General features: G+C 45.3%; 1 protein-coding gene across 2 annotated transcripts in view; it reads left to right on the top strand.

Annotated features, from left to right (window-relative positions):
• The first annotated feature begins 7,662 nt into the window (after window positions 1-7,662).
• The window catches only part of LOC144785886 (anterior gradient protein 2 homolog), a 69,982-nt gene continuing 56,705 nt past the window's right edge, over window positions 7,663-20,939 (top strand). The window contains exon 1 of one of the 2 annotated variants that reach the window (XM_078664753.1): window positions 7,663-7,807. The gene's annotated coding sequence lies outside the window, so the exon portion shown is untranslated. The remainder of the gene's footprint in view (window positions 7,808-20,939) is intronic. The other variant, XM_078664752.1, reaches the window with a different exon arrangement.

Here is a 20,939-nt window from a genome sequence, read left to right as displayed (position 1 = left end):
GGTGGCACAATGAGTGCTTCAGCCCACTTGTAGCATTTAACTTACAGGTCCCAAGTACATGTAGTATCATATACTAAGGGCTTCTAAGTAAATTAGCTGTGGTAATTAGGTGTATGTCAATATTGCCATGTTTGAAAGGGAGAGCACAAGCACTTTTACCACTGGCTGGCAATTGTAAAGTGTGCAGAGTCCTAAGGCCAACAAAAACTGGTCAGTGAATAAAGGTCCCCAAAAAAATCTGGGGGAATACCATGCAAAGGATGGTCATTTCCAACATTCTGTATTAGAGAGCGGTCCCCAGATGCTTGCATGGCCCCATCTATAATAACAACCTAGTGGACCCAAGTTTTATGCAGTTATATTGTCAAGGTGTGGTTTCCTCATTTTTATGTGGTCATGCCACATTATGAACACATGGTCTAGGGAGGTTTTCTAAGTGTGTGCTACCTACGATGTGGCATACAATTTGTGCCTTCTGAAGGTACCCTTTGGGATCACAGGATCCCATAAACCGCTCAGGTAAGCTTCATAGGACAGTAATGTCCTACACAACACCTATTTGCACTAAGGTTCCTGCCCCTTCCTCAGTAAAGGCCAGGCACCCTACAGTAAAAAGGACAGCCACTGTTTGACATTGGCATTCTGTCTGTCACTGGTGTGCTGTCCCCAGTGCAGATACGAGTTTGTGCTTGAATTGAGAACAGTGCATTTTTAGGTCTCGCCTAGAGTCGCAGTGCATGCACTGCCCGCTCTGCGAGACCTATAGTGAGAGAGGAGATTTCTGCATGGGACTTGAAGCCCCGCCCTTCTTTTTCATTGGCTGGCGTCACCGTTTATGCTAAACGGTGGCCTGCCATTGAAAATCAGTTTTTTTTGTTGCCGTCCTTTCCCCTTTTCGTGTGGCCCATACGGACGGATGTATGTCAGTACAACGCGATCTTTTAGATCGCGGTACTTGACATCGCAGATTTTACAACGCAAGTCGTTACAACGACTTGCGTTGGAGGGCACGGATTTAGGAATTTTATAATTTTATATTCCAACACCAGTCCCCGTAACAGTAGGGAAGGTGTTGGAATATAAAATTACAACATTCCTTATCCCACAGCGCCATCCAGCGCAAGTCGTAGTAACGACTTGCGTTGTAATAGCTGCGTGGAAAAGGTTGTGCGGTGTAAACACCGCGTTGTAAACGACGTTTCCCATCCGGACAGGATCGCCTGCTTTGCAGCAGTTGCAAAGCAATTTCTTATTCTTAGGGGGGCCATCTGTGTTTTTGTTTTGTCCGAGTCTGCTGTGGGCGTGTATTGTTTTTCATGTGGGAGCTGTGTCCCGCTTCAGTGCAGGCCCGCTGCTGAAGGGAATACCTTTCAGAGACTTGGGAAACATGTTCAGATGAAGGGGCTACATCGGTTCCGCCTGCCTGGAAAGTCCTGTGACTGATGCCCTTATGTATTGTTTGTGTATTTATGACCGCCATAAGAGGTAGCCAGCATCATGCCCGGCTCGACCACTGCCCACAGACACAAGAGGTTAAAGAAGACCGGCGGTCTCTCCTCAGAAGGGAGGGTGCAAGCGAGCTCCTAGAGGAGAGCTCTGGAAGGACTTGAAAGTGTGCGGCACTTCACGGAGGCCGTCATCAACAGTTTGAGGTAAGTCTCGCTGACACAAAGCAAGACAACAACCAGGCTCACAGAATGAGATTCTTCCAAGGCAAAGATAAAGAGCGCCGATTGGGGCTGCTCAGAATTCCTAATGCAGGCTCCTTGGGCCTTATTTATGAAGGACTTGCGCCGCCGGTGCCTCACTTTTAACATGGGAAAAAATGACGCACCGGTGGCGCAAGGCTTTCATAAATGAGGCCCCTTGTTTGTTACAAGCCTGAGGATTGCCGCCGCTTTTAATTGGATCACACTGTAGCCCGGCGCCACTTTCCCCCGCAGTTCTCCATGGCCTCATTGTACACTGGTTCTTACCCATCACCCCCCGCGGCGCCCCTCTACCGTGAACACCAGCGCGAGCCAGGGGCATTCATTCTAGAAGAGAAGGGACGGCTTCTGGGAGGAAGGGTGTAGGCTCTCCCTCCAGTTAGTGGAGTACTCTCCTGATGGAGAGGGTGAAGAACTTTTAAAAAGCACTTCATGTCATTCTTTGTAGAGCACGTCAAAGGCTCCCAGCATCAGGCCATTGAAATAGATCAGCAGCATTTCACAAATCTGGCAGCCGCAGCAATCGTATGGATGTAGGCATGTACATGTCTTAAAAAAATAAAGAAATTTAAAAAAACACACGCGATATACAACTCAGCAAGAAACTGAAGTTCAGGTTTTCACACACTACACTCTAGGAACACACACTTTAGCTATACAACAATTATCTCCTCGGATTCATAAATCCAAAACACTCACAGTGCACTTGAAGGAAATATCTGGTGCACTGGGTAACAATTGTCATGATAGCACAGGCCTAGAGCGCCGCACAGAAACAACGACAAGAAACCTCTGAAAGTAGAAATCATCTTTAATTGAAATCCCATGACCACAGTAAACAGTTTACCGAAGAGGAGTAAGGAACAATTTAAAAATCTACTGTTTAGAAGAACTCTCTCGAAGCATCGTTGCTGCCACCAGGTACTCACCGTAAGCACCTTGGAAAGATGAGCTGCGGAGTGAGCCCTGCTCGTGTCCAAACCCATTACAGGGTGGTGTCAGGCCTCTCTGTGCATCAGGTGCATTAGGCCACTGAGCTAAGAAATATCCCCCAGATCCACACACCCTCTGAACAAGGAGAAGGTTGACATATGTACAGCAGAACAAGATGGAGAATAAAGATGTTTGCCAAAATGTATTAAAGTGACATCCTGTTTCCCAATTTCCAAATCATCTGCAGTTTTTAAAATGCTTTTGAGCCACATTTTGCATCTTTGCCAACATGATCCATTATTTTGAATCGATGAAGAGTCAATACCTTTAAAATACTCCTGCAATTAGGATTGTAAGAAAATGTGTAGCTGTGCTGCATCACTGCCCCAACATGTCCGAATGATGCAATGTGAGAAGGAAGGCCATGGATAATATCATTCATACTGTAACATTGCAACTACAGGTCACTCGCAACTACAATCTAAGCCAGGACTAAAACACAACATGCACAAGAGACAACTGAGGTAACACCCAATAAGTGCACCAGAGGGGCCTGGTGACATGATCAAAATGTATAAATATATACGAAGCCCAAAGGCGAGTGTTTTGAAAATAGCACGTGAACACCCATTCCCCACCACACGTTGGCTGCGTGGGATATATTAGCTATATTACACCTTGCCAATCGTGCAGTCCATGTATTACGTTTTACTGCGATTTTGTTGGCGTGAAAAGCACGCTGTTTTTTTACCACGAAACAATAACATTTGTTGAAGAAAGCAATTGAAAGGTTATACTGTTTGTCAGAAGTAGAAATAAGAGTGGGAAACCTTAAGTTAAATTAGCTAGAAGTTAGAGTTCGAGTGACAAAGGGGCATATTACCAACAACTAGCGATAATTTTTGTCTCTAACTTGTTTAGAGACAAAACTTATCGCCGCACATCGGCGATTTTTATCGCAGATAAACCTTGCTATTAGCAAGGTTTATCGCAAATGCGATAAAAAACGGCCGCAATGCATGAATATCGCTGAAAAGTCAGCGATATTCATGCATTATCGAGCAAATGCTCTTAGCCATGTTATCCACCTCCCATTGGATAACATGGTGAAGAACTGCTCAGGGCAGGTGTTAGCTTTAGGAGATATTCGCGCTTATCGCGAATATCTCCAAAAGTTGGTAATAGGAGATAGCGATGTTAGCGACTGTTTCCAGTCGCTAACATCTTGGCACGCCCACTTTGCATGTCATTAGTGATAAATATCACTGACATGCAAAGCCGGGCCCAAGATGGCCGCTATCTCCTATTAGCTGTCACTAACTGGTGTTAGCGACAGCTTGGTAATAGGGAGATAATTTTATCTCCGCTTTCTTGGCTTTTAAAGCCAAAAAAGCGGAGATAAACCCCCTTGATAATATGCCCCAAAGTTCGGCTGCCTTGAGAGCACATTTTGTGAGCAGGGGTGCATGGATGGGCAGTTGCTCTTCACAATGTTCCAGTAAGAATGGACCACTGGTGGCAAATAACGCTTAGGTGGCCTTCCATGGGCTGCATGCATTTTAAAACAAGCTTCAGTGAAGCCAATAGGTCTCTCCTTTGGTATCTACTTCCTTTGCCAATGGTTTATAGCAATGCAGGACAGCATCTCCAGTGTTGTGCAGCATGGCTAAGGATTTAGCTTGCATCGCTTTGTAGACTTGCACATGCCTACACAATGTGGGCGTTTTTTCCCCATTTTATTTACTGTTGTATTGGTAAATAAAAGAAAAAACTCTGCAAAATCGTTTTTTAAATCAGGTGGGTGGATGGGGAAACAAAACCGAGGGCAAAAGAAAAGCAGGAGGGCAGAAGCAACATAGAGGGTACAGGTGGGGGAAGCAACATGGGGTGCTGGGATTGGGGACGATTGCAACACAGGGGTGAATGTGGGGGAAGCAACAAAGAGGGCATGGGTAGGGGACGGAGAAAAGCAAACACTTGAGAGAGAACAATGTGGAGCACCGGGGTAGAGAAGCAAACATGCGAGAGGGAGAGAGAGCACCGTGGGGCTAGGAGAGGAGATGCACACATGCCAGAAAGCAACGTGGGAGGGCAGAAGCACACGAGGGCGAACACATCAAGGAGGAGGTGGGAAAGAAGCACACCTATGGCAATGAGCAACATAGAATACAGAGCTGGGAATAGAAGCACACTAGCGAGACATCACTTGTTTTCATGGACGTTCGGTGTCGGGCAGAGAAGGAAAAGGACTCTGTCTCTTCCTTACTGCTCAGAGAAGACACAGACAATGTCCTCTTCTTTTCTGTGCTGGCAGCTCCCCCTTCTCTTCCTATTATTCCCTCTCTTTCTGTTTTGCTCCTCACTTACTAAAACCGTGACTTGAAGAAACGGTTCACAAGCTCTCTTTCCTTCTTTCATTTAGTTGCTTCCCTGTGAAAAGGATCCAAAAAAGACAAACGTGCGTGCCTCGCGCTGGCAGCAGGGGGGAGGGGAGAGAGGAGGGGGCCTGTGCCTGTTTCCCTTGCGGGAGCAAGCAGGAACCATATGGTTTCAAGGCTCGCTCCCGCAAGGGAATCGCCAGACGTGCACTGGTTGCCATTGGAAACAATGCAACGCGTGCACGTTTTTGCCCGCAAAGCTGTGCCCGTGGCCAAACGTCTTTTTCCTATGCATCGCATGCACGCTGCGTAGGCGAGACCTAAAAAAGGCAGTGATTACGTTTCATGGAATATATGCTGCAGCCAGGGTATTGTTAGGACTGGAAACTACTTAACCAGTGTGAATATATCATAATTAAACATTAACATGTTTCTTGCATATCTTATTGAGTGCTGTACGGATGAACATTTAAATTATGTTAAATCCTAGATTTTTCGTGATCTCTGAAATTTTTATTTTCAACCCTGCAGCTCCAAAGCACCATCCCTACTTACAAGATTTGGTCAGTAAGAGACACTCTCTATGCAATGCAATAGATGTTGCTTTTGATATTGTAAATAACAATGGCTTTTACGTTTTTTAAAAGGCCTTGCCAATAGCTCAAATATTTGCAGTTGCGAGACCTATTGCATTGTAAATGCTTGTTTTGTAATAGGACAAAAGTTCCATGCTAGGCGAACCCATTGGAGGTACACACTGATGTAGATTGGGAGTGTGCACCCAATTACACAAAGTTGTACATGGCCTTTCATTTAATAATTTAGCGTATTTTATGTTTCAGAGTCTTTTATGTCTTCCATTGACACAGTTGAAGTATCACAACTGACAACAATGATTAATAGCAAAAACTCCAGGACGGCAAATACAGGGACATCTTACAGATTTTGGGGGCCCTGGGCTAAGCATATTTTGGGGGCCCCTGTTCAGAACATCTTTGAATTTATGATCCAATTTCAGATTTTTTATGCCCTCTGAAGCCAGCCACTGACACTGCACAGGCAGACTGGTCCAAATTCTAAATGTATTTCCATTTCAAATTAAGTGACAGTGATGTGTGTTTTCGATATTGTAATATAGCAGCAGCTCACTAATAATATTACAGATAATCTCAGTGACTCACTGCCATTTCCCATAAAAAAGGAACTATTTTTATGGATGTTGATTGGTGCTGAAAAACATAAACACAACATTTGTCTGCAAAATGTCTTAAATAGACTCCTACATATTGTTGCTATACAGGAACACGGTATTGAAAACAATCTATGTTTAAAAAGTATTCAAAATCATCAGGGCAGGACTGTGTGAAGGACAGAGCCGAATCTATCAGGCCCCCCCCCTGAAAGGTTGGGGCCCTGGGCCACAGCCCACTTTGCCCATACCTTGAAACGTCTCTGGGCAAATAGCGTTTGCTGAGGACTTGTTGGGAGGTGGGAGCCCTAGTCGTGTGAGATGTCTGTGCACACTGCGGCAGAGTTCCACAGTCATGTGAACTACAAATTGTACTGCAGCTCATGGCTGACGAACATTCGTCCCCGATGGGAAACATCATTTACAACGAAACTTTTACAATGCAGGTTTTACAACGAAAACCATTACAACGCATTACACTGGGGGGCGCTCTAGGATAGGGAATGGATTTCATTTACTATCCAACACCATCCCTAGTGTCCACGGGGACTGGAGTTGGAATAGTAAATTAAACTATTCACTATCCAGCACCCCAAAGCGCTATGCGTTGTAAAGGTTTGCGTTGTAAAAACTGCGTTGTAACAGCATGCGTGGTAAAAGCATGCGTTGTAACATATTACATACGTCCCCGATGGCTGGACCCCCGCTATGCTCATCTACACAGTCTGAAGTTGTGATGGAAATAGGGGGATAGATTCGCCTCTGGTGCACCCCGTCCTGCTTCTGTCTCAAAGATGATTAAGGGGAGGGGGAGGGGTGAAACTGAGCCTGTCCCTCCATGACACATCACATGACTGGGTTTTCATTCACTAGCTTCCCCTAAAGCCAGGGAGCACGCCACTTTTTGTGCCGAAATTGTGGTGTTGTTTGTGATGGAGAGCACACTCACTGTGCACAGAGTGTGCACAGACATATTGTGCACAGAGTGTGCACAGTAGAACCAACGGGGTCCGTCTAAGGCTGTTTCACAAATTCTAAAATTGAAGGGGAAAGGTGGATAGAAACGGTGTCTAAAAAGTCTCCCAAAAGCTGTAAAGGGGACCAGGGCGGGATGATGAATGTTCCAAAAACACCTCCAAGGGCACGAGGAGGCAAAGAAGGGCAGGGTGCCCTCAGCACACCCAACTCTCCCATGCCCAGGAGAGACCAGAGCCAGCCAATGGGGCAGCGACAAATCCTGCCTGCGAGGTGCCGGACGCTGAGCAGGAACAACAGCTTCTTGAAACGGTTTAAAGGTGGTGCCAAAGCCAGAGTGAAACTTCACTCAAGGAAACCGTTTTGGAAACGTGTTTCTTTCTCATTGTGCGCAGAGTGTGGTGCTCTCAGGCCCCCTCCCAGGCCCTGGGCCTGCAGGTGCATTCCACGGCAGAGGTGTGGAGGCAGAGGGAGGGGTGAGGGTAAACTGAGGAGGAGTGCCGGCCGCGCAGGAGGCAGGGCCTGGGGTATTAATCCAAGGTGCGTTCTCCTCGCTGGCTTTCACTTCGCCACAGACCCCACGGACAACAACTCCCTCAGGACAGGCGGCAGCCAGAGAACAGGTGAGCGGCTTACACTGTTAGTGCAGCAGGTGAGATGTGTACTTGTGCCATAGTGCGCCAGATGCGCACACCCACTGCCCGGCGCTGCCGCTTCCGGGCCTCAGATGAGAGAACAGATGATGCAGAGAATGCACGTGAACATTCTCACCCCTGTGTGCCTTTCTCTTAAAGGGCACAAACTGTTCGTGCAGGTCAGAGTGCAGCAGGTGAGATCTGTACCTGAGCAATAGTGCGCCAGGCGCGCGCACCCACGACCCGGTGCTGCTGCTTCCGGGCCTCAGAGGAGTACAGATGATGCATAGAATGTACGTGAACATTCTCACACATGTATGCCTTTCTCTTCCACAGCACGAGCTGTGTCCGTGCAGGGTACAGTGCAGTAGGTGAGATCAGTACCTGAGCCTTAGTGCGCCAGGTGCGCACAGCCCGGCGCTGTTGCTTCCGGGTACGAGATGAAAACTGATGATGCAGAGAATGCACGTGAACATACTCACACCTGCGTGCCTTTCTCTTACAGCGCATGTGCTGTGTCCGTGCAGGGTACAGTGCAGCAGGTGAAATCTGTACCTAAGGCAGGGTGAGACAGGCGCGCACATCCATGGCCCGGCGCTGCTCCTTCCGGGCCTTGGAGGAGTACAGGTGATGCAGAAAATGCACTTTAACTTTCTCACACCTGCGTGCCTTTCTCTTACACAGCACGAGCTGTGCCCGTGCAGGGTATAGTGCAACAGGTGAGATCTGTACCTGAGGCAGAGTGCGCCAGGAGCGCGCACACCCACAGGAGATGCGTTTCACGTTTCACGTTTCAAAAACTTTATTCGATACATAAAATGAATCATAAAAGTATTGAACATACAATTCATCTCGCCTCATAATATTTAAAAGGAATACACAATTAAAATCACGATTATACCAATGAGGACATGATGATACAATAAAAGAATTCAGAGAAAATGATTTACAATTAAGAGATTCCCATGCATGTAGTGCTACCCATGATTCTTCCTGATTTTTAGAGAGATTCTAATAAAATTTAACATTGCGCGGCAGATTTCCACAGAGGATAGTGATAACAAATAATCGTACCCTTCCTTGTAAGTACCGGGTTGCCTCCTCTTCAAGATTGGTCTAATAAACCGGAGTCTTGGCTCCCTATACAGAGAGCAAAAAAGAACCAAGTGTAAAGTACTTTGCTTATCCATGTTATTACACGGACAAGGGTCCAGTCTCTCACACCAACCCCCTTGTTTCGGAAATGCAAGTAAAAAATGAAGGATCTCCAGTCTAAGCCTTGTTAAGAGGAATCGCCATTGTACGTTAAGCGTGAATGTTAAATAAAACTGTGGTCGGGGTTTACAAACACTAACAATACTGTAATCAGTAACATTATCCATAGAGACCTGGTTCAATGACTTCAGATATTTTACCTTTATGTCCACCTTATAATTCCCCTCAATTTTTTCAGGGTTGTCAAAATAGGAGCTAAGTCCAATTTTATTCAACGTCTTACCAACATAAGACAACCAGGGGATCTGTTTTGAATTTTCTAGGGCCATGCAATCAGTGATGATATCCTTGGTTAATTTAAGGTCTTCCGATTGCCAAATTTTACCCCATAACAGTAAAGGGGACATGCGAATTGTGTCAGAAACACTAGCCATACCAATTTCTCCATGGCAAAAACTATTTGAAGAACTTTTTGGAACTGATAGGACCCTTTTTATAAAGTTGTTTTCCACCACTTGTATCACGGCAGGCGTTTCGGTACCCCACACCCCTGCCCCGTAAGTAGCTACAGATAAACATTTTGAGGCATAAAGATTTCTGAGATGCATAATATGTTTTTGCCCCAATTTACTACAGAAGCGGAAAATACCATCTATTGCCCTTGTCATGTTCTGGGCTCTGACCTTCATTACCGGTGTCCAACTTAGTTTACTATCAAACAGATTACCAAGGTAATTGAAATTTCCCACTTTCCCAATTATGCGGTTATTTACCATGAACTTCCTAATGGATGACCCCTTTGGGCCACAGGACATTACAAAGGATTTTTCAAAATTTACCTTTAAATCAAGATCAAGCATGAATTTGTTAAAAGCGTCTAAACACACTTGCATGCTGTTTCCTGTCAGTGTCATTAGGACAGTATCATCCGCATACGAAAGCATGGGAACGCTTTTACCATTAATTTTTGGGAAATCGCAACCCTGATTTAATAAAAACTGTTCTAATCCATTGGTATAAACCAAGAACAAAAAAGGTGCCAAGATACATCCTTGGCGGACACCTTCAGTAGAAGGTATTAGTTTCGTTATTTCCCCTCCCGTTCCAAATCTGATGGAAACATTTGTTGCTTCGTGTAACCTACGGAGCAGAGTGACTAAAGGTTCCTCAAAACCCATATTACGCATCATACTCCACAGTTTATGCCTACAAACAGTATCAAAAGCACTTGTCAAATCCATGAAGGCCAAATGTACCGAAGATTTTTTGGCCTTCATGTATTTGCCCATAATCAATGCTAAGTTAAGGCATTGCTCATTTGTCCCCTTTCCACGTCTAAAACCATACTGAGAGTCAATTATCAATCCCGTAGAATCTGCCCAACTTTCTAATCTTGCCAAGATTACCCTGCCCAAAATTTTACATGAGGCATCTATTAAAGAGATCGGGCGGTAACAACGTGGATCAGACCTATTACCTTTCTTAAAAATTGGCACTACAGTTGCCTCCTTCCAAGTGCCAGGAATACGCCCAATAACAACAGCTTTAAAAACATTCAGTAAAATGGGTGCCCACAGCCTAACGTTGGACTTAAAAAGATCCAGAGGGACAGCGTCCGGGCCTGGAGCTTTTAATGATGCACCTTTACCTAGGGCTTCCTCAATCTCAATCAATGTAATTGAAGAGCTGAGGGTCAAGGCCGAGGGAGACGACATCCAGTCCCCTGTCCCTTCACTGCTTGTCATTATTTCATGGGAATTGGGATTAAAAATCATGCTAAAATGTTGAACCCATTGTTCAGCAGAAACCTGCATAACTATGGATTCCTTATCATCGCTCTTAAAAAGTGGACGATTAATAACCTCCCAAAAGAGCCTGCTATCTTTTAATTCTGCTGCCTTTTCGAGGTCGTCCCACGCCATGCTTTTTAGATCCTGTTTTCTTTTTTTGATAGCGTCCTTATAAGCCTTCCTGCTATTTCTTACAAGCTCTTTGTTCCTTGGCTTTTGGCACAGTGCTTGTTTCAATGACCTGTGTGTGGCAGAACATACGGGATCAAACCATCTCAAAGCCTTTTGGCCCCCCTTCCCTTTGGGTTTTTTCAGGCACTGTCCTACATGGCAGCACAACTTCTCAAAGCTTTCTATAACCTTATTAGGGTCAGGTCCTGGTGCTAAACATGATTCTATTGCGGATTTACAAGTTGTCATAATGTCTTCCTCCAGTTTCGACGCATTAACCTGCCCCCATTTCAAAGTAACACCCTGATTTTTGTTATACTTAATCGGCTGTTCCCAAGTCCTTGGTGGAGATTTTGTTGGCACCCACAATGATAACATTAAAGGGTTATGATCACTAATGGGGTTTGCCACCACCTCCAACTTCTCCACATACTTAAGAAAACTGCTCGATACTAAAACAAAATCAATCGTACTCATTTCCCCCCTCAAACCCTGAAAAGTTGGAATATGCAGAGTATCTGGTGGAGACCAGGGGTCTACTAAACACAAATCATTTGTGATGATGATATTGTTCAAGGCATCCCCTTGTGGTGTATGCCTGAAATGGTTTAGGGGCTGGGCGTTCAGATCCTCAAGACCACATACATTAGACCCTCCATAACTGCACAATGTACAATTAAAATCACCGACCCAAATAAGAGGTGAAGAAGGGTGACTGCTGCGAACTTCACCCAAAGAGACCTCTAAACCTTGAATTATTGAGGTATCATATCCATTAAAAATGTTATAATACCAATTAATTAATAACACTGGTTCAGGGAAGAGTTGTTCCAATAAAAGCACTTGATACCAATTAGTCTCAACCAATGTCTGCATTTTAAGTTCTTGTAGTTTTGTTGACAATGCTGTCATTATTCCACCCTTTGCCCTCCCCGATGTAGATGGAACAGCTAGGGTAGAAAATGATTGAAAACCCTCAATGTCACATGCGGTCCTGGACCATGTCTCTTGTAAGCACAGAATTCCATGGGCTTCCACAAAATCTAACCATATCTCATCTTCTAGTTTATTGTTAATTCCGGAAATATTCCAGGACAGTAGAGAGATCAAAGATGATGATGAAAGCCCTTGTTTCCCATGGTTACATCCCAAGGTATCTCTTACAAGAATAGTATTTTGTTCAGGCAATGGTGAACCATTCGTTTCCTGGCCCTCAATGATGTTAACTGTTGACATGACAGTAGTCCCCATGTGCAGGTGTACAGCATTTACATTTTCGCAGTCAAGGTTTACCTGCGCTGGATCATCATCATAATTATCTATCACTTGTTCTTGAATCATTCCCCCGTTTAAAGAAGTTGATACAGTGTCATCAATCCTGAATGATGGTCAATCTACCTCTTCCAAGTTCATTAGAGGGTCAAAGCGATTCCTTAGTGGGATGTTGTTGTTGTAATTATTATTATTATTATTTGGGAACCAGCCAGGATCGTCTGAGCCCCTAAATCTTGCTCTTCGTGGGTTGTAAGGGACTTGTGTAAAGTTACCCATGCTTCTTGGCCCCATAAATTGAAATGTCTCATGCCAGGGGGTATAGTGATAATGCGGGTCTTGGTTCATATTCAGGTTCTGTGACCAACTCGTTTGATATCTGCCATTTGTACTGTGTCTATGACGGAAGGGATTTTGGTCAGGGATGGTCTGATAGAGGTTGGGATAGAAATACTCAAGCCCCACACACTGAATATCCCCCATCCTCCCAAACCTAGCCTTACTGCAAATAATGTCCCTGACCCAATTATCTCTGAAATTTATCAAAATACAATCACCCTCCAGGTCTTTTTTACTAGGTCCAACCCAGGGGACCCTCCGTACACTTAATATTTCTGTAACAGTATCCTCAGTCAATGGCCTATTTTTATTTAACCAGAATTTTGTTTTGTTCAAGAGGTCCTCGTTTTTCTCGTATTTATTTTCAAGGAGTAGCGGGACACCTGTAAGGATAGCCATGAAAGGGGCAGACTCCGGGGGTATGTTTACATAAATCTGTCTGCCCTGCGGTGGAATTTTACTAGGGACCTGTGATTTGCTCGACGAAGTTTCTTTCACTTCAGTGCTAATCGGGGCAGGCACAGATGCGTTGACTGATGTAATTAACCCCAGCGAAATACTTGGTTTCTGGCCCGATGTATTCACTTGCTTGATTTTTATTAGAGGTGCTGGAGCTGCACAGGAGGTGGAACCAACAGTGGTACCACTAGAGCCTACAAATTTTACCACTGGAGGTTGAATTATTGGGTTGATCTTTGGCCCCTTTTCCTCTAAGTTGGTAATATTAGTATTATTACTGGTCTTACCAAAGGTAGTAACTGGTTGTTTTTTATCTCCTACCAAACTCTCCAATAGAACAGTATTTTTAGATGTTAGAAACTCCAGTTGATCTAATTTTGAATTTATTATTTGGGTTTTCAACATCAGGGGATTTAGTAGATTTTTTATTAGTTTCTCTAATCCAACCATTAGATCTTTGTCTTCTTTGCCAGGGGGTTCTCCCCCTGGGTGCGAGAAGTTCTTTTCAATACTGGAGAGTTGGGATCCTATCTGTGCTAATCTGTCCTCAAAGGGATTTAAGAGCTTTTTTAGCGTCTCCCAAACTACAGTCAGGAATTCAACATCAACCCCATTTATAACACAAAGTGGCCCCTCATTTTTCCCCTTCTCTATTCTCAATTTATCCTTATCTTGAGTTATCGCCAGCGAATATACATCCACCTCAGATATGGAATCAGAAGGATGTGTATTAATCGCTGGGGGCGGGGATGGCAGCTTGGTAAATAAATGAGACTTTGCGAGTTTCACTTTTTTCCTAGCGTACGATGTTTGTTTATCACGCTTCCTTTTGGTGTATGGCCCTCGCTGTGTAGTTTTGGGAATTTTTCCGGTCTGTTCTGTGGGAGTCAGATTTGAACCAAGCGCCCGGACACCTTTCTTACACTCATTTGTTTCCTCTATTAGCTCAGAGATGGATGTTTTTAAAGGATTTGGGGATAAGGATGATGATGGTAAAACCTCCTTAAGTATAGATCTAGTGGGGGTAGCTGGCTGATGGATATCTGCAGTTATTTCAAGCAATACCAATGGCTGGCCGGTGGTACGGTTAGGAGATTTTGCGAAAGCAATGGCACCTAAAGAAGATCTTTTGGCTGCAGCTAAATCCTGTGACAACCTCCTTGCAGCGTCTAGCTCAGATGAAACTCGGCGTTGCATTTTGGCAATCTGGTTATCTATTGCCGAATGAGTTTTGGTAATGAAGTCATCTAAGGTACCATTTTTTAATTTGGATTTTGCAGCCCTCTCCTTATACTCCCGGGATGACATGATATCTACAGTTTACCAAAGAACCCGTGTATTGGGAACTAGTGGTCTGGCCCAGACCAGTCTCTCCCAGCCTCGAACGGCCTCAAACGGCCCGCTCTTAGCCCGGTCTTCGCTCCGGGCTGCGTCCCGCGCTGCGGGAGGAGTTGCCCCGGATATAGCAAAGACTGAGAGCGGTTGGCGGGCCGGCAGGGAGAGCGGACCGGAAGTGGTCAGCGGTCACTCAGGGACTCCTGGGATTTGGAGTCCCTGATACGCTCGCAGCCCTGCAGCCCTCTGGTGGTCTTAGGCTCCCACTCCTCCTCACTTGTCGGCGAAGCGGCACCCGCGGAGCGGGTGCGGCGAGTAGCTGGCTGAAAGTCCTCCACGCAGTAAGCAGCCAAAGGTGAGCGCGTCCCAGCAAGCGCTAAGCAGAAAGGTTTCCCAAGAGTCTATGCAGCTGGTGGGGCTTTAACGAACCCTCAGGTGGGCGGTGGGCGGGCCGGCAGGGAGAGCGGACCGGAAGTGGTCAGCGGTCACTCAGGGACTCCTGGGATTTGGAGTCCCTGATACGCTCGCAGCCCTGCAGCCCTCTGGTGGTCTTAGGCTCCCACTCCTCCTCACTTGTCGGCGAGTAGCTGGCTGAAAGTCCTCCACGCAGTAAGCAGCCAAAGGTGAGCGCGTCCCAGCAAGCGCTAAGCAGAAAGGTTTCCCAAGAGTCTATGCAGCTGGTGGGGCTTTAACGAACCCTCAGGTGGGCGGTGGGCGGGCCGGCAGGGAGAGCGGACCGGAAGTGGTCAGCGGTCACTCAGGGACTCCTGGGATTTGGAGTCCCTGATACGCTCGCAGCCCTGCAGCCCTCTGGTGGTCTTAGGCTCCCACTCCTCCTCACTTGTCGGCGAAGCGGCACCCGCGGAGCGGGTGCGGCGAGTAGCTGGCTGAAAGTCCTCCACGCAGTAAGCAGCCAAAGGTGAGCGCGTCCCAGCAAGCGCTAAGCAGAAAGGTTTCCCCAGGAGATGCTTCTTCCGAGCCTCAGAGCAGTACCGGTCCAAGCGCACTTTCTGATTTCATTACCTCCCACTTTCAGTCTTACTTGTTCTCTCTCCTCATTTTGTCTAGTTCTCTTCTCTATCGGTACTTCCAGTCCCGCCTCACACTTTCTCTCCCCTCTTGGCTTCTCACAGTCCTTTTATCCCACTCTTTTCGTCTTCTCAGTTGCGGCCTCCTTTCCCAGTCTCCATCCAGCTGACGTTATCTCTGCCCCATTGCTGATTCTTTCTCTCTTCTCGTTTGTTGCTTTAAATCTCCTTTTCAATCAAACTCTTTCTCTTCTCCATTCTTCTTTATAGTGACTCTTTCTGTCTATTCTCTATTTCTCTCCTCCATTGCTACATCCGTTGTCTAATTCTGCACCTCTTTCGCTCTCTTCTCCGTTGCTGCTTCCCGTCTCTCTTTGTTTAGCTCTTTCTCTCTCCTCTGCTTCTTAAAGACTTTATATCCCACTCTTTACCTCTTAGCATTGCTGCTCTCCTCTTTCTGTTCCTTTCTGTCCCATTCTCTTTTTTTTCTATTATTATGTCAACTCCCTCCATAGTTTTACTTTTCTCTCTTCTCTGTTGTTGCTTCCAAGTAGTAGAACGTTAGCGTTTTTCATCCTGCAAGATAGCTTTCTTGAATGATTTCCCAATCTTCGCTAACTTTCGTAAAGGACAAAAGGTTGGTAAAGTTTTAAAATTATATTCATGAAGTGGGCAGCAGCAAAGAGTCCAAACTTTGCTCACCCCTAATTGTGGCTGCTCCCGAAAGGAGGTATGCCACTCACTGAAGCCCACATTGTCTGTCTTCGCTTTCCCTTCCTGTGCTCTTTTCTGTTTGATTAGGTTTGGCTTTAAGCTTATAGGAAGGGGATGAGGCTGATTGCATTCAGCTGGTCTCTGTCTGAAGTAGCATAGTGGGTGAGAACCCAGTGGCGGCTGGTGTGCCGTCGGAGTGAGGAGCACGGTCGTAGAAAACAGTAAAATAAAAAAATAAAATGTAAAGAAAAATAACTTTACCTGAGACTTTGCGCCCGCCAAAACACCGTTCTTATGTTTCTTCCTCACAGCAGCACAGGCTCCCAGCCTCCCCTGTGGCCAACCCTGATGCTGCTCTCTTGCTTGAGAGCAGCATCAGGTTTTTTTTGCAATTATTCGACCCAATCCCCTTGTGTTAGCCTCATTGTGCCATCCCTAGGAGTGACAAGTATGCCTGTGCATGCATACTATTCTCACTCTGGTCCGAGACGTTGATATTAGATGTTACAATAAATGATACAAGTATTTTTGTATATCTTATGCGATTAAATCCTACAATGGAAAAAAGAGAAGCAATAGCCAAATACATTTCCAGCTGAGGAGTTTACTCACCCTTATCGCGCCAGGGTCGAAACGTCGACGACAATCCCCCTTTGGGGTCTGTACCCTATGTACCCCCCTCCCCTCAATTATGATCACAGATGAACTTTCGCTGTGTCACGACAAAACAAGGATAAATGGCTGTGTTTTGAATGACAGACAGGGGCAGGCCCTTCCATAAACTAAGGACCTTGGCCTTAGTTTGATATTATACAGAAGAATTATTGTGTTCTTATTATTCTCTCGGACCTTCTTTCTCCTTTTCACACGAGCACCAATCTCTTCACTTCTCTTCACGCTACTTGGTAGTAACCCCCTCAATATATGTCCAATTGTGTTCTAAAATCAATGTGAATACATGCTGAAAATTAATTAAATGTGTTTTTGGCACTTACCATATCAGTGGGTACTGTTTTCTATTGCAAATGTATTTGACTATTGCTTCTCTTTTTTCCATTGCAGGATTTAATCGCATAAGACATACAAAAATACGTGTATCATTTATTGTAACATCTAATATGAACGACTAGGACCACTTTGTTTTCTGTACCAATTGATACCCAGGTCCTTTGACTTTCTCTGGGTCTCCCCATTTATAATATTGGTACTATTCTCACTCTGGCATAAAACCGAGGCTATATCTGTCTCGGAATGCCTACGTAGGTCAACACCTGGGTAGGGTTGCTTGTGCTTTCATTCAGAAAGGACCTAGCTTGGTACTTCAGGATGGACTGTTCCAATTGGAGCAGACAACTCACACCACAAGGGGGTCAGGGGAATTTATTGCCCAAGACATCCATCAAATCTAGGGTTGGGTTTCAAACTCTGTTTCTCTGGCAGAGTTTACCACCTCATAGAGTTTTACCCACTTAGTGCTCTGCTTGGAGCCCGCAGTTTTGGAAAAGCTCTGCCAACCCCCACCAGACAGAGCTTTTTCTCACACAAGCAGCTCACCAAGGGTAAGTTGGCGAGCGCGAGCCAGAAAATTGAGCATTTGACCACCTCTCTGAAAGATTTCTCAATATTGGTTGCTACAACAGGGCACTACTGCTCACGTAGAGAAAGCTGGAACTCACAGTGTGAAAGTTGCCGCTCGAGTAGAAAATCCACCCGACCAGGAGAAAGAAGCAGCTGCCTCGGCATATCATGTGGTGCCGCTCGTGCTGATGTTACAGAGAGGATAAGCTTCTGGTGATACAAATCAGTGTGAGCAGTGCGATGTACCGCAACTCTGCTGCTCGCGGAACTCCGCCAAGGCTCGCAGAGTTTTTCTGCGAGTTCTGCCAAAGTCTAATCAAATCCTCAATAAATTTAATGGGATTTACACAGAGATGCAGTCAGTCATTTTACGCTTGTGGTCAAAATCTGATGATCCAAACACGAATCCTGTACCTCAAGAAAAAAAACTTTTTGAGGGCGAAAACCCTCACCCACCCTGATGTGGCATGCTTCATCATCAGGCCCCCTCCTCACACCAAACTAGAAACAGGGTCGGCTCTAGGGCGGTGAGACCGGTGCCACCGCACCGGGTGCTGGCTCTTCCAGGGGGGGCCGTGTTTGGAAGTACTTTATGGTTTTGAAACCCCCTGATGCTACATTGCTGGCCTCATACAAAAATAAAAATGTCAAGATAACTTTGTGATTAATGATCTTCCTGGAGAGAGAAGGAGTTTTGTCAGGATCAGATCGTTAATGTGCGTGCTGCAAAGAATGTGTATCATGCAGATAACAAAGTGCATATAGTTTAAATAGGTCAGTGCTTTTGCCAAAGAGATCCTTTTGTTACTTGCAGTGTAGATGTTAAATCCTAACATGGAACAGCGAGCTAATAACTGTTATCAAAGATCTGCATGCAGACTGCAAGGTATAGATTAGAGCATTATGATGTTTTCCTCCGTCTTTCATTATTTTAATGCTTCAAAAAGAGTTCATTTGGGTAAAAAAAATCCTTATTATTAAATATAACCCCCAACCACGGTGTTAAGTTTTACATTCCGAGTGTGTGCTTCTCCAGACCAAGCACTCTTAAACTATACTGCCTACCAGTATGGATGACATGCGACTCCTACACCTTCAAAACCTCTGTCTGATGTAACATTTCCTATCCACTGATTTACACACCTATGATTGATTGTTCCTGTGTAGTGATACACTGGTATAGGTGCCACTATTAAATACATTTGAGAGAGAGTACATATTGGGACTTGTGGGGCCACTGTTAAAAGGTAGTAGTGAGGGAGTCTGTGGGGAACACCCGTGGGGGGCTCCAAGAAACATTGTCACACAGGGCACCACCAGCGCTAAAGCCGGCCCTGACTCGACATCCAAGGTGTGGGCTACTAATTCTGATTCTCAATTCCGGAGGGGCAGCAGAAGGAGCTCTTTGAGGTTTTTGTGAGAGTCTGTGCTCCTTTGGGAGATAGGTGTGGGTGGGGTCAACTGTGAGTACAGACTGCGAGGTGAATGTGAAAAGCAACTAGATTAAAACTACCTTCCAGTGGCCCAATAACTTTATTGGCGGCCACCAGAAGGCAGGTTAAAAATCAATGGGAGTGAAACCTTCAATCCAATCAAAAAATTGTGTAGGTCGACATGTTTCTGTACTTCTCAGCACCTTATATAGAGGTTCCGGGCATTCATCAGGACAGTTAGAGCGTCACTCTGCTGTAAAGTGTATATCAGTGGGAATAAATGGTTTATATATGTATAAATTCCATTGAAGTGGCTTTACGCCTCCGCTGCTCTCCTAGTCCACCTTAGCGAGGAGCCTGGAATGTTTAAGCAATAAACATTTTTTTCACTTTCCTCACTGATTTACAGTTTACAGCAGAGTGATGACCTGAAAATGCTTCTGATTAGGTTGAAGGTTTTACTCCCATTGATTTTTATTCGGCCATCTGGGGAACACCAAGAAAGTTACTGGTCCACTGGAAGGTAGCTTTAATCTAGTTATATTTCACATTCACTTTGACGTCATCACTTGAAATTGCCCCCACCCCCACCTAGTCCTCAAAGGCAGACCGTTTCTCAAAAAGACTTCAAAAAACCTCAGAGGGATCCTGCTGTTGCCCTTTCTGGTGGAGTGAGTCGAAAGTAGTAGCCTACACCATTGAACTTCCATTCTTAGGGTGAGGGGGGCCTGATGACGAAGCATGCCACCTAAGTGTGGGTGAGGATTCGTCTGTAAAAGACATTACATTTCTTGAGTAGAGGATTCTTGCTTGGATCATCAGGTTTTGACCACAAGTGTACCATGACCGACTGCAGCTCTGTGTGAGTTCCAATTGGAGCAGACCCAAGGCTGATTTGCATATAGCTGGACCTTGTCTGCATTGGCATAGTGGGTGAAAAACAATGGAATGAAATTGCCTGGGTCTAAGAATGTTTTACAAGCATCCTACCCATCTCTTTTGTGTTTTCCTGAACATGGCTGTGGTCAGGATAGGTTCGTGTGTAAAACAGCAGTGTCCTGTACTAAGTCACAGTGTGTTTTTGTCGTTGCTTGAATTTACGCATGCATCTACAAACTCATCAACCATCATCCACGTATTCTCTTTCAGTCCACGCACTCAAACACCCAATGACCCTTAAATAACCAACATACCTCAGTACACTGACACTCATGAAGTCATCCAGCTAAACCCATGCGGTTTTCATCCAACTACCTATAGAGTGGAAACCTTTCATCCATTATTGGGGTATCAGTGCGCTTTACAAGCACAAATTCATTCATTCATCCACACTCAAACGAAACCTTTTTTCTACCCATTCACTCACACCTGCCCACAGCCAACCATTTTCGATGTTTTCTGCCTGAGCTGATTAAACCATCTGTCAGCTGAAACACTTGAATTCATCTACATATTCATCCATACATCTGTTCACACCCACACCCATGCATTCAACCCACACTCCTACATCCTCTCAAATCCATACATTGATGCATCCACGCACTAGATCTTTCTGCTCATCCATCCATTTGAGCACCATCAACTCAACCATCCCTCCATACTTCTATCTATCCATCCACACAATCCGTTCACACATCTCATAATGTATTCTGCGTGAATATATCCATATACATTCAGTCATACATCATCCACACCAGTGCTCTCCCCAATCCAGGGACTCAATCTGAAGATTCATCCACCCATTGTTCTTATAATCTTTGTGACTGCAGTTGTATTGTACCCATGC

This window comes from Lissotriton helveticus, chromosome 10, assembly GCF_964261635.1.
Source record: "Lissotriton helveticus chromosome 10, aLisHel1.1, whole genome shotgun sequence".
Taxonomy (NCBI): Eukaryota; Metazoa; Chordata; class Amphibia; order Caudata; family Salamandridae; genus Lissotriton; species Lissotriton helveticus.
This window is presented reverse-complemented; position numbering and strand designations above follow the sequence as displayed.